General features: G+C 40.9%; 1 protein-coding gene across 2 annotated transcripts in view; it reads left to right on the top strand.

The window, feature by feature from the left end:
- LOC120517542 (rab11 family-interacting protein 4-like) overlaps positions 1 to 14,687 on the top strand; it is a 141,441-nt gene that overhangs the window by 38,621 nt on the left and 88,133 nt on the right. Inside the window, exon 1 of one of the 2 annotated variants that reach the window (XM_039739941.1) lies at positions 4,470 to 4,983. The exons of the other annotated variant lie outside the window; for it this stretch is intronic. The gene's annotated coding sequence lies outside the window, so the exon portion shown is untranslated. Of the gene's footprint in view, positions 1 to 4,469; positions 4,984 to 14,687 lie in introns of those variants that run through there. 2 annotated transcript variants of the gene reach the window in all.

The raw sequence follows: 14,687 nt of genomic DNA, 5'->3' as shown, positions 1-14,687 counted from the left end.
TCCATCCATCCATCCATCCTCCAACCCACTACATCGTAATTACAGGGTCACGGGTGTCTGCTGGAGCCAATCCCAGCCAACACAGAGCGCAAGGCAGGAAACAAACCCTGGGCAGGGCTCCAGCCCACCACATGACGCGCACACACTAGGGACAATTTAAAATCGTCAATACACCTGCATGTCTTTGGACTGTGGGAGGAAACCCACACAGGGAGAACCCGGGTCTCCTAACTGCGAGGCAGCAGCGCTACCCACTGCGCCACCGCACCGCCCAATAATTTATTAAGTGTTGTATGTATAAGGACTCAGCCAGGTAATTGGGAAGTATAGTATTGGGAGTTGTAGTATAGTGGTGAGCAGAGAAACCATAAAGGGAGCAAATGTTCTGGCAAATCTGTCATTATTGATGGTGTCCATAATGTGAAGTGAATTTCCAGATGGCATTTAAACCACAATGCACATTTGATTTTTGACTGCATTAACATCAGCACAATTAGAATTTTAGGAGCTCTGCACGTTTAAGAGCTGTTCAATCTCTATTCACTGCAAACATGACATGCATGTTTTGACTAACAGAACTGGCAGTGATTATCACTGAGTAAGAAACAATCGGGTGTTAGAAGTCTGCAATGCAAATCACAAAAACACCAAAAGCCCCGTCTCTTGGCACATAGACAAGTGACTCCTAAAACTTGCTGATTTTGGACAGCAGAAGGCTTTCAGATTAAGATAATGATGTGTTTAATCACATGTGGGAAATCCAAATCGGAATTATCTTAAATGGAGGTCACCAGGCAACTCTAATAAAATAAAAATGGACAATGCATAACCAGTCAATCTCAACAAAAACGTACTTTAACCGTCTTAACAGTTGGGCCTTAGATGTATCCTCACCTTCATGATTGTTTTGTGAGGCCTGATCCTTTTGAGATTATATCTATCTGTTATGTGTTTTTTGTTGTTTTTCACAGGTGCTGGTCATAAAATTAGAATATCATGACAAAGTTGATTTATTTCAGTAATTCCATTCAAAAAGTGAAACTTGTATATTAGATTCATTCATTATACACAGACTGATGTATTTCAAATGTTTATTTCTTTTAATTTTGATGATTATAACTGACAACTAATGAAAGCCCCAAATTCAGTATCTCGGAAAATTAGAATATCAATTAAGACCAATGCAAAAAAAGGATTTTTAGAAATGTTGGCCAACTGAAAGGTATGAACATGAAAAGTATGAGCATGTACAGAACTCAATATTTAGTTGGGGCTCCTTTGGCCTGGATTACTGCAGCAATGCGGCGTGGCATGGAGTCGATCAGTCTGTGGCACTGCTCAGGTGTTATGAGAGCCCATGTTGCTCTGATAGTGACCTTCAGCTCTTCTGAATTGTTAGGTCTGGCGTATTGCATCTTCCTCTTCACAATACCCCATAGATTTCCTATGGGGTTAAGCTCAGGCGAGTTTGCTGGCCAATCAAGAACAGGGATACCATGGTCCTTAAACCAGGTACTGGTAGTTTTGGCAGTTTGTGCAGGTGCCAGGTCCTGTTGGAAAATTAAATCTGCATCTCCATAAAGTTTATCAGCAGCAGGAAGCATGAAGTGCTCTAAAACTTCCTGGTAGACGGCTGCGTTGACCTTGGACTTCAGAAAACACAATGGACCAACACCAGCAGATGACATGGCACCCCAAACCATCACTGACTGTGGAAACTTTACACTGGACCTCAAGCAACATGGATTCTGTGCCTCTCCTCTCTTTCTCCAGACTCCGGGACCTTGATTTCCAAAGGAAATGCAAAATTTACTTCCATCAGAGAACATAACTTTGGACCACTCAGCAGCAGTCCAGTCCTTTTTGTCTTTAGCCCAGGCGAGACGCTTCTGACGCTGTCTCTTGTTCAAGAGTGGCTTGACACAAGGAATGTGACATTTGAAACCCATGTCTTGCATACGTCTGTGTGTGGAGGTTCTTGAAGCACTGACTCCAGCTGCAGTCCACTCTTTGTGAATCTCCCCCACAGTTTTATTTCACAATCCTCTCCAAGGTGCGGTTATCCTTATTGCTTGTACACTTTTTTCTACCACATCTTGTCCTTCCCTTTGCCTCTCTATTAATGTGCTTGGACACAGAGCTCTGTGAACAGCCAGCCTCTTTAGCAATGACCTTTTGTGTCTTGCCCTCCTTGTGCAAGGTGTTAATGGTCGTCTTTTGGACAACTGTCAAGTCAGCAGTCTTCCCCGTGATTGTGTAGCCTACAGAACTCGACTGAGAGACCATTTAAAGGCTTTTGAGTTAATTAGCTGATTAGAGTGTGGCACCAGGTGTCTTCAATATTGAACCTTTCACAAGATACTAATTTTATGACCAGCACCTGTATATGACAAATTCCCAACTTGAATGGAAAAGTTAGCTGTGGAAAGAGTATGCCAAATATAAATGGAAAAGCCTCCTATGCACGTTATATAGGGTGGCCAATTGGCTGAGGTCTCCAGGACTGTGCCGGCATCTGACTTTGTCCATTATAACTGACTGTGGACCTCCATAGGTTTATTTTCTCCAACTGTCAAGTCAGCAGTCTTCCCCATGATTGTGTAGCCTACAGAACTAGACTGAGTGACCATTTAAAGGCTTTTGCAGGTGTTTTAAATTAATTAGCTGATCAGAGTGTGGCACCAGGTGTCTTCAATATTGAACCTTTTCACAATATTCTAATTTTCCGAGATACTGAATTTGGGACTTTCATTAGTTGTCAGTTATAATCATCAAAATTAAAAGAAATAAACATTTGAAATACATCAGTCTGTGTATAATGAATGAATCTGATATACAAGTTTCACTTTTTGAATGGAATTACTGAAATAAATCAACTTTGTCATGATATTCTAATTTTATGACCAGCACCTGTACACTGTTTTTCTGTTTTACACTCTTAAAAAAAAAAAAAAAAAAGTTGCCAGAGTGGTTCATCAGAGTGACGCTATAGGGGGAATAATTTTTGGTCCCTAAAAGACCCATCCACATGAAGGTTCCAGGAAGAACCTTTTATTTATTCAGATCCATAACAGGCTTCAGTACAGTAAATAACCATGAATTGATGGTAACAGATGTGTGAAATACTAATGGGTCATGATTTTAAATGGACTCTTCCTGCATATAACAGCACAGATATAGTATAAGTTTTCTTAATCTATTAGCGCCCTGCTAGGTACTCTACCATATATTAACGACTTTCAGTTTCGTTTTTATTTTCGCATATTAGAAAGTTTTTTGAAGCACAAAGAACCGATTTTACATGCAAAGAACCAGTCCCAGAATGAAATGGCGCTTTGTCAAGCAATGGCTCTATGAGGAACTACTGTATACAACCCAGTAAAGAACCAGCATTTTTTAAAAATGTATGGGCAGGGCCGGATTTTCCTTTAGGCTAACTAGGCTTCAGCCTAGGGTCTCAAGATCAAGAGGGACCTACATTCAAATTGTTAGCAATTTGAACAAACTTAAAAATGGAAGGTGAAAGGGCCTCATAAGTGGAATAGCCTATAGGGCCTCTTTTCATCTAAATCCGGCCCTGTGTATGGCAGTGGTATAGGTTGGAAAGTATTGTAGTACATGAGAAGCAAACGGTCCTGGACTGGACTCTTTCAAAACTGATAAAATTGTGACATTTTGTGTGAGGTATCCCTGCAGGGAACTCGAGTCCTTTTCAGTGCGCACAAACTATATATTTGGTAAAAGTGGACATTAACCCGAGTTCAAGCGCGATAAATGCAATGCTATCCACTGCGCCTTTGTAAAATATGAAGAAAAGGAACAGAATGCAAGGAGCGTCATTCTCGAATAAAATGTCAGAATCTTAATTAATTCTGATGAACTCGTCTTTTATTTAGTTTAATGATGGCGTAAAAAAAAAAACACGACGTAATTGTTTGAGACTTCCCATTGCTAACATTCTGTCAGACTGGTCTCATTGTCAAACCTTTCCTGGGATTAAAGCCTTTTGACTGTGCCTTGAGCCATCGGTTAGCCTGCAAATCTGGGACTATTCAGGTTATTAAAATTATTAATACGTACGTTACAGCGCACATTGCGTGGTGTTTTTACTTTCAATATTTTGCATTGTTTGCTGGTCATTTTTGTGTTTTCCCGACGAATTATTCACCATAGTATAACAGCGGGCTGAATTTATTCGAGAAATGTGTGCTTTTGAAGAACTAAACGGAATTTAAAAGCCTGTCTTTTTCCTATTTTTTTTTTTTTTACCACAAAATACATTCTTAAAAGCCGAGTGTTAATCGGAAACTTTTAAAATGAGCATAATCTATACCGCTTTGCCAATCTGTCGCAATAAAAAAATCTTGGCTGCAAGGAGCTGAAGCGAAAGGCTCAATTAAAGCTCGTGGAAAGACGCTAATCGCTTTCTAAAATTAACTGTCAGCTTGTAAAAGGCAAGCGGGGGTGAAAGAAAGCCGCTACAAAATGAACAGGAATGCTTTTCTTACAGTTTAACTGTCCGAGCAAACAGACAAGTGAGAATCGGCATATGGAAACACTGGACGCCAGTCGTAATTTGTAACTAGATCACGCAGACCTTCTCCGCAACCACTACAAAAAGAAACAAGGAAAAACCCTTCAGTAGCCTGCTGTTCGCTTTACTCATTCCTGAATCTTAAGAACTAGCTCCTTTTTTTCCCTCATGAAATACCGCAATGAAATAAAGTAAAGTTTATAACTTAATTGAGATGTTCAAAGACGTGCGAGCAAATCTAATGGTTTAAATTAACACCTTTTACGAGATGGTGGAAGCGCTTCCACCGTAGTAGTCTTCGAGCCACAACCTCAAAATGTCTTGGAAAAAGATCATGCGGTAAGACAACAGGGATGACCCGAGACATACGAAGGTGCACGGAAATATACGGAGTGGAGGACGAAGAAGTACGAAGATTAACGAGGACTAACGGAAATATACGATAGAAGGTGCGTGAGTACACTCTCCGGCTCTTTATATGTAATGATGATCTTTTTACCCACAGTAAGCTGCAAATTTCAACTGAATTGTTAACAATAATTCGCTGACAAAATTTGCACATAGTTGGAAAAAAGTAAAGGATATTGCCAGAAAATAATATAAAGGCGAAGGTTTAGAGATGCAACGTTTCATCTGCATGGCCATCAGCAGATGCGTCAAATTCATTTACACTATAACAACAACAACATTTATTTATATAGCACATTTTCATACAAGAAATGTAGCTCAAAGTGCTTTATATAATGAACAATAGAAAAATAAAAGACACAGACAGAAAAATAAGCCAACACTAATTAACATAGAATAAGAGTAAGATCCGATGGCCAGGGAGGACAGAAAAAACAAAAAAACTCCAGACGGCTGGAGAAAAAAATAAAATCTGCAGGGATTCCAGACCACGGGACCGCCAAGTCCCCTCTGGGCATTCTACCTCACATAAATGAAACAGTCCTCTTTGGATTTAGGGTTCTCACGGAAGGACTTGATGATGACATTGATAACAATAAAGGTGCCACAGTACTTCCTCAGAGTGAATACCATAGGGAAACCATTTTTGTTTCCCAAAAGACACATCCATGTGAGTGTTCCAGAAAGAACCTTTTATTTTTTTAGATCTATAACAGGCTTCATACAGTGAATAACCATGTTGGTATACCAGATATACCACTGGGTCATATTTTTAAAGGGACTCTTGCTGCACACCATAACAAAGGCTAAGTCCAGGTTTTCTTCAGCTGTTAGATAGCCTACCCTACATTAAATATTTCATCCTCAACCACATATTAGGGCATTTTTTTAAACCACAAAGAACCAACTTCATATGTAAAGAACTCATCACAGAATGGTGCTTTGTCAAGGAATTGTTCTACCCAGTGAAGAACCATAACTTGCCATTAAATAAAATTAATAAAGTATCTATCTATCTATCTATCTATCTATCTATCTATCTATCTATCTATCTATCTATCTAAATAGCCATTATTTTCAAGAGTTTACTTTGAAATTTTCAGATTGCTATTATCAGGGCCGGATTTAGACTTGATAAGGCCCTAAGCTATTTGAGACATGGGGCCCTTTATAAGTCCAGATATTCTATGTAAGTGCCAGATATGATTTGTTTTGGGGGCCCCCAAGAAGGCGGGGGCCCTAAGCTATAGCTTGTGTAGCTTATACGTAAATCCTGCACTGGCTATTATCGAAGCAATGGGCAAGACAAATGACTTGCTCACACTTCTGACGAGAGTCCAAATCTAGAATATAGTCCACTGACCTAACCATTTACTCAGCCCACCCAAACAAGGCTACCATTGTAAGGCCGTCTTCCCCAATCCATTTTACAGGTACAAAACATTTGTTTCCATTTTTGTGAAATGTGAGCACTGACCTCATCATCGTACAGAGGATTTAATCATTTATTGTATATATGCATTAGCTCTCATAAACAGCCCTATACAACATGAACGGCATGGAACTCATAGGCAGAATAAATGTCAAAATGGTAACCGAGAAAGCATGTATGCAATATTCCCAGATGTTTGAGGAAGTCAATGAAAGATCAGACAAAAGAACAGAGTGGGCAAATGAAATGACTGACCTGGAAGACCTAGCTACACAAAGTGTAGGTACTATGACGACCCTATAAAATACACTATAATGCAATAAAAGACAGTAAACTCCATTTTAATGAGGCTGGGCTGGAATTGCAGTTCTACAAAGGAAGAGAGAATTTTAGCTGTGAGTTAACAACTGACAAAGCCTCAAAACAGAGTTGGGTATACATTCTAGAGGTAGTGAGTGCCATGACTAAAATACAGTGGTGTGAAAAACTATTTGCCCCCTTCCTGATTTCTTATTCTTTTGCATGTTTGTCACACAAAATGTTTCTGGTCATCAAACACATTAACCATTAGTCAAATATAACACAAGTAAACACAAAATGCAGTTTTTAAATGATGGTTTTTATTATTTAGGGAAAAAAAAAATCCAAACCTACATGGCCCTGTGTGAAAAGTAATTGCCACCTGAACCTAATAACTGGTTGGGCCACCCTTAGCAGCAATAACTGCAATCAAGCGCTTATGATAACTTGCAATGAGTCTTTACAGCCTGGAGGAATTTTAGCCCACTCATCTTTGCAGAATTGTTGTAATTCAGCTTTATTTGAGGGTTTTCTAGCATGAACCGCCTTTTTAAGGTCATGCCATAGCATCTCAATTGGATTCAGGTCAGGACTTTGACTAGGCCACTCCAAAGTCTTCATTTTGTTTTTCTTCAGCCATTCAGAGGTGGATTTGCTGGTGTGTTTTGGGTCATTGTCCTGTTGCAGCACCCAAGATCGCTTCACCTTGAGTTGACGAACAGATGGCCGGACATTCTCCTTCAGGATTTTTTAGTAGAAAGTAGAATTCATGGTTCCATCTATCACAGCAAGCCTTCCAGGTCCTGAAGCAGCAAAACAACCCCAGACCATCACACTACCACCACCATATTTTACTGTTGGTATGATGTTCTTTTTCTGAAATGCTGTGTTCCTTTTACGCCAGATGTAACGGACATTTGCCTTCCAAAAGTTCAACTTTTGTCTCATCAGTCCACAAGGTATTTTCCCAAAAGTCTTGGCAATCATTGAGATGTTTCTTAGCAAAACTGAGACGAGCCCTAATGTTCTTTTGCTTAACAGTGGTTTGCGTCTTGGAAATCTGCCATGCAGGCCGTTTTTGCCCAGTCTCTTTCTTATGGTGGAGTCGTGAACACTGACCTTAATTGAGGCAAGTGAGGCCTGCAGTTCTTTAGACGTTGTCCTGGGGTCTTTTGTGACCTCTCGGATGAGTCGTCTCTGCGCTCTTGGGGTAATTTTGGTCGGCCGGCCACTCCTGGGAAGGTTCACCACTGTTCCATGTTTTTGCCATTTGTGGATAATGGCTCTCACTGTGGTTCGCTGGAGTCCCAAAGCTTTAGAAATGGCTTTATAACCTTTACCAGACTGATAGATCTCCATGACTTCTGTTCTCATTTGTTCCTGAATTTCTTTGGATCTTGGCATGATGTCTAGCTTTTGAGGTGCTTTTGGTCTACTTCTCTGTGTCAGGCAGCTCCTATTGAAGTGATTTCTTGATTGAAACAGGTGTGGCAGTAATCAGGCCTGGGGTGGCTACGAAATTGAACTCAGGTGTGATACACCACAGTTAGGTGATTTTTAACAAGGGGCAATTACTTTTCACACAGGGCCATGTAGGTTTGGATTTTTTTTTTCTCCCTAAATAATAAAAACCATCATTTAAAAACTGCATTTTGTGTTTACTTGTGTTATATTTGACTAATGGTTAAATGTGTTTGATGATCAGAAACATTTTGTGTGACAAACATGCAAAAGAATAAGAAATCAGGAAGGGGGCAAATAGTTTTTCACACCACTGTAAGTAATCTTCAGTGATTGTGTAGCAAAGCTTAGGGCAATGGCAAGGTGAATGTCAGAAGATCTTTGTTGTTTTACATTTAAATGGGGATAGGCAACTCAGACTGTTATACTGGGTTGTTTTAAAGCTGCTAGAAAAGTTTTAGAAGTAATTCTGCATTTGTTCAAAAGCCAGTGCTATTGAGCCAGCTTTGGTGCCTATAGTGAGGGCTGTAGTGGCACCCAGATGTAGACACCAAACCCACATTTTAGACAATGATGATAAATATAGTGCCTACAAAAAGTAAAGGAAGATTTTTGCACAACATATCTGGATTCTATCTTGGCCTCTCCAGGACATAAACAATGTTGTTTTGAAGCTATTCCAGTGTAGCTTTAGATTTGTGCTTGACCTTGTTGTCTTGCTTGAAAACCAATCTTCTCCAGAGACACAGGTTTCTTGTATACTTTATCAGGTTTTCCTCAAGGATTTTTCCTTATTTTACTGCATTCATTTTACCCTCGTAAGCCTTCCAGCGCCTGCTGCAGAGAAGCATTCTCACAGCCTGTGTTTCTGACAATGTACAATGTTCAGACACGCCATGTAGTCTGATTGCCAAAAATCAGAACCTTCTTTCAGGGGACTTTAATCTCTCATGTGTCTTCTGGAAAACCGTAGCTGAGATTTCAAGTGCAGGATTATTTATTTATCTATTTATTTATTTCTAACAGTGGCTTTCTCTTTGTCACGCTCTCATAAAACTCTTACTAGTGAAGCACCAAGGTAACATTTGTTGTCTACACAGCCTCTCCAGTCTCAGCCACTGTAGTTTGTAACTCCTTTCAGAGATCTCACAACTCTCTTGTTGGCCTTCCTCTCTAGTCTAGTCCTCACACAATCACTCGTTTTTTTTTTGTGGATGACATGCTTTAAGCGGAGTTACAGCTCTGTAATTCTCTCTTCATTTCTTAACGATTAACTTAATGAAAGTTAATTACATTTATATAGTACTTTCCTAACCCACTCAAAGTGCTTTAAAAGACAGTGGGGGAACCACTTCAACCACCAGCACATTGTAGCTATTAGGTGGTGAAAGGGTGAGAGAAAGAGAGATGATTATGGATGGGGGATGATTAGAGGGCCAGCATGAAAAGATCATGGTGGGCAATTTAGCCAGGACACCAGGATAAACCCTACTCTTTTCAAAATCTAAAAGATACCCAAGTTATCTTTTATGACCACAAAGAGGCAGGACCTCCGGTGTTATGTCTCATCGGAAGCATGCTGCCAATTTTTACTCTACTGGGGCTTTGGGATTCACACATGGACCACAGGGTAAGTGTCCCCCTGATGGCCTCACCAACACCTCTTCCAGCAGTAACCCAAGCTCCTCCTGGAAGATCTTCCATCCAGGCCATGCTTAGTTTCAAGTAGATAACCTGTTCTGAAGTGCAGGTGGTATGGCTGCTGGATATATTAAATTGGACTCCAAAGGGTTTCAGTGATTTGGATATTTTCTGTTCTCTGTCTCCTGACTTGTGCTTTTCAATCACCCTTTCAAAGAGCTGACTCAACTCCAGGCGGCTCTTCCACATACAGAGACAATAATACTGCCATTAAAAAGAAACCCTTTGACTACAAAGAGGTGATCTCCATTTAACAAATTCTTTGTCTTCAAAAACCAACTGACTGCACCAGTGATGATTTAGGTGTGTCATATTATATTGTGTGATTACTTTGTGTCATTATATTCATAACTAGCAAAATACCCGCGCTTCACAGCGGCGAAATACTGCCTTAAAATTTTTATTTACAAGAAAATTAAACCTTCTTTAAACTGAGGGAAAATATACCAATAATTATTTGTTAAGGATCTCTTTGTATACCACATTGTGAGTTCGGCCCTCCGGTTGTAATATGACCAAGCTGTGCGCTGAGCTTACTCTTGAGCATGCAACGTACAGTTGGCCATGTGAACAGTAATCTTGTCTCAAATCTCACAGCTTGGATTGCTGCTGTCATAATCGGTTTGAGTTTCATGGTTTGTTTCAATTACGACAGTATTTGTATGACTTGTGTTGAAGTGACATTCAGCATCTGTCAAGCGTTGTAAGCATACAACCGGTTTCATCGATAACTTCACATCCAGCTATTGAGAGTTTAAACATTCATAAATATCAAAGTGTCCACTACTGAAATCGTCACCTGTGAATCTAAGATGTTTAAGAGGCATTAGCGGTTGTCAAAAGGTGTAAAATATTTGGCCATTTCGGTACACTTGAAAGCGACAACCGAACGATTCAGCGGCAGCCATCAACTCACATGCAGAACCATAGGTGAAGGGCTTAAGTATTTCACTCTTCTAGTGCTCCTGTGTAGTATAATTATCTCCTGTACCGCCATCAGTCCACACCTTGAACCTGTCATTCAATACATAAGACACAATGTTCCTCTGGATATCAAGAGTGAGCCTGATATGGCCGTGCAATATGTAACAAAGAGAATGGAAAAGGTAGGTGCCATCTCCGGGCATGGAAACCACTCGGTAAGTGACAGTTCTTTGATCGATGGTGATCACCTCGATAGACATGTTAATGGGGGTACAGTTGGAATGATAAAGGAAATGGATACCTGAACAATGTAAAGTAGGTCTAAAATACCTACACAATAACTATAATCGTAATAAATGAACAATAAAACAGCGGAGAAGCCGTGGATTAAATAAAAAGGCTGTAGTTATCAGCAGGGAGACGTGAATCCTGTGGCGAAGCAAGGAAGGGAATGTAGAGACTGGAGCGACGGAGGGCCTTATATAGGCAGGCAGCCAACAACGGGGAGGCGTTGGGATGGGGGACCCAACGCCGCCTCACACAGTGACCGAGCTGCAGGCTATGGACTTATATATGTACGTAAGTAGGATTCAGTTAGCATTGGGAACCCGTGTACCAAATTTCTTGAAGATGGGCCCATAAGTAACAAAGACTGTTTAAAAGTTTAATATGGCGGCCGACAGTGGCATCATACCACCGAAATAAGTACATTCCTTGGTTTCGGTTAACGCAGGGAAGCCGCCTACCAAATTTCGTGAAGATGGGGCCATAAATAAGAAAGTTCAACATGGCGGACGTTGTCGACAATTACGTGTAGAATTTCGAAATGAAACCTGCTTAACTTTTGTAAGTAAGCTGTAAGGAATGAGCCTGCCAAATTTCAGCCTTCTACCTACACGGGAAGTTGGAAAATTAGTGATGAGTCAGTGAGTGAGTGAGTGAGTGAGGGCTTTGCCTTTTATTAGTATAGATTAATTTGGACTACTTTGCTGAGATGTGGACCATGGATTGATTATAGCAAATGAAATATACTAAAGAAAATTAGGTTTTGGGATACGGATAAAAATTAACAGGAACAAAGCAAGAAAGTTTACAATCTAACCTAAAACAAAGGTGATCTCCTTCTCTAGCAGGTGGGCTGGCTGTCCCACTTGTCACCACTTTATCCTTTGCCACCACTACTTTCTGACTCCAAGCACAACTTGAGTATGGCCCCTTCTGGGTGAAGAAAGAAGTAGGGCACTTGTGGGGTCACCTTGTCAGGACACCCCCTAGTAGCTCCAATTATCCCTGCAATCTTGTACTTCAGCATTTTGTTAATGATCTCCTGACAATCATAATGGGAAGCAGAGACACATATATTACATGATAAGTCTCTGTCTGCTTCCACTTAACAGCAAAGGCAACTTCAAACAAGTTTCCCATCATCCCTCAGTTTGCTGAATTTGCACTGCTGCCATATGCAGTACTGGAGCCTAGTACCCACATTGACTGTGGCCTGTGGTTAATATGAGGCACATTAATATGCCAGGTGCATTGGCAGGGTCATTATTTCCAGGGTATCTGCCCCCTGGCATTTCACAACTTGACTGCTTTCCTACACTATAGCAGTGTAAATGCAGTTACTGGACCTCTTTTACATCCATCCATCCTCTTCCGCTTATCCGAGGTCGGGTCGCGGGGGCAGCAGCTTGAGCAGAGAGGCCCAGACTTCCCTCTCCCCGGCCACTTCTTCCAGCTCTTCCGGGAGAATCCCAAGGCGTTCCCAGGCCAGCTGGGAGTCATAGTCCCTCCAGCGTGTCCTGGGTCTTCCCCGGGGCCTCCTCCCAAGTGGACGTGCCCGGAACACCTCACCAGGGAGGCGTCCAGGAGGCATCCTGATCAGATGCCCGAGCCACCTCATCTGACTCCTCTCGATGCGGAGGAGCAGCGGCTCTACTCTGAGCCCCTCCCGGATGACTGAGTTCTCATCTTATCATAATGGGAAAGCCCAGACACCCTGCGGAGGAAACTCATTTCAGCCGCTTGTATTCGCGATCTCGTTCTTTCGGTCACTACCCATAGCTCATGACCATAGGTGAGGGTAGGAGCGTAGATCGACTGGTAAATTGAGAGCTTTGCCTTAGGGCTCAGCTCTTTTTTCACCGTGACAGACCGATGCAGAGCCCGCATCACTGTAGATGCCGCACCGATCCGCCTGTCGATCTTCCGCTCCATTCTTCCCTCACTCGTGAACAAGACCCCGAGATACTTGAACTCCTCCACTTGGGGCAGGATCTCTTCCCCAACCCTGAGAGGGCACTCCACCCTTTTCCACCTCTTTTACAGTGAATGATATATCACAATGGAAAACTACTGAACAGTTAATCAGATGAGAGGTGATAATGAAAGCATGTCGGAGAACCAGAGCACCTTAGAAAGACTCCTGCAGTGTTAGGCAAGCAGTGAAGTGATGTTTTGACTACAACTAGGATGCTCATTCGTTCATCGATTTATCCATTTATTGTGAGTTTTTTTTTTAATTTCTACTATGGAGCTAAAGTGAAATGCAGCATATCCAGGCACCATTGAGTTGAACACAGGATGGCTCCATAGAAGGACACATTTACACACAACCCCACAACAGTTATAACTGCCTAAAATGCTCATTACTGGTAAGTGGCAGAAAAGTTACATGACGAAGCAGGAAATGGTGATCAAGTTGAAGTTGAGACCAGGTTACTGTACATGTATGGAAGCAATGTTAACCAATGTGCTCACTTTGATGTGTGACTCAGAGTTCAGCCAGCTGCTGAATTACTTTTTGAGAGTAATGGGATGTTTTGAGCAGAGTATTATAAAATAAAGACATACTCTGCTTCTTGGAATTTATCTTAAAACAACACTAAAAGCCATTAGGCATTGCTCGCTTTTAGTTGGAGCAGGCCTGCATTCATCAAAGCATTGATGTGATTGAAGCTGAGACTTGAACTTTGTGGATTACAATTCATCACTTTAGCTCCCCATTCTACTGTACACTGGTTGTCACATTCCGTTACTTTTAAGGCAGCAGTTTTGCAGCTTCTATCCAGATCATTTTCCTTTATGGCATACAGATGTGGCTGACTAACTGAGGTATGGGGCAAGCAAAGCAATAATCGGCTTCTTTGTGGGAAAACCCATGTAAGTCAGCAGTAATGAACTCCACTGCAAGTGTGCAGAAGTGTCTGCAGGTTTTCAATCCAACTGAATCACCCAAAGAAATAAATTCATGAAAATAACAATTTGACAAAGTCATCCATTTATTTAGTGAACCAGCATAAAGTAATTTTTAGTCTAGTTAAGGACTCAAGCCATATATTGTTAATTAATTCCCTGTTATCTTACATTCTGTGATGGCATTTAAAATTAATTAAAATGACAAGTGAGGAGAACTATGACCTAAGCTATGGTGTGCGTCAGTGCAGCACTGCCTGGTAGAACATCAGAATTAGGAGGAGGAAAATGATCAGTATGTCCAAATAATTACACCATGAAAGGAGCATTGGGACTGCTGCGTAACGGTGAAACTGATTAGCTGAAATATGGACTGAATTTTTTTATTTATGCCTCCATGTAAAATTATTTTGCTAAGCAGGCAATCTTCTTGTCTTACATTATTACACAGATATGAACACAATGCCTAGTAAGACAATCAAACCATAGTGATGGCTGTTTTAATTATATTGAAAGATATTTTGGTAATACTTTACATTGGGGCTCAATTTAGTGCAACTCTTAGTTATTTATTGATACATAACAGAAATCGAGTCTTTGTGATCTTGTTATACAGTTGATTCAGAATGTATCGAAACCCTTTCTCTTTCTGCGCACTTTATTGTGTTGTAGATTTTATTTTAAATACATAAATGTGCCATTTTTGCCCATCAATGTACACTTAATATCTCA

The sequence above is a fragment of the Polypterus senegalus genome, chromosome 17 (genome assembly GCF_016835505.1).
Source record: "Polypterus senegalus isolate Bchr_013 chromosome 17, ASM1683550v1, whole genome shotgun sequence".
Taxonomy (NCBI): domain Eukaryota; kingdom Metazoa; phylum Chordata; class Cladistia; order Polypteriformes; family Polypteridae; genus Polypterus; species Polypterus senegalus.
Note: the sequence above shows the minus strand (reverse complement) of the source record. Positions and strands in the feature narration are given on the sequence as shown.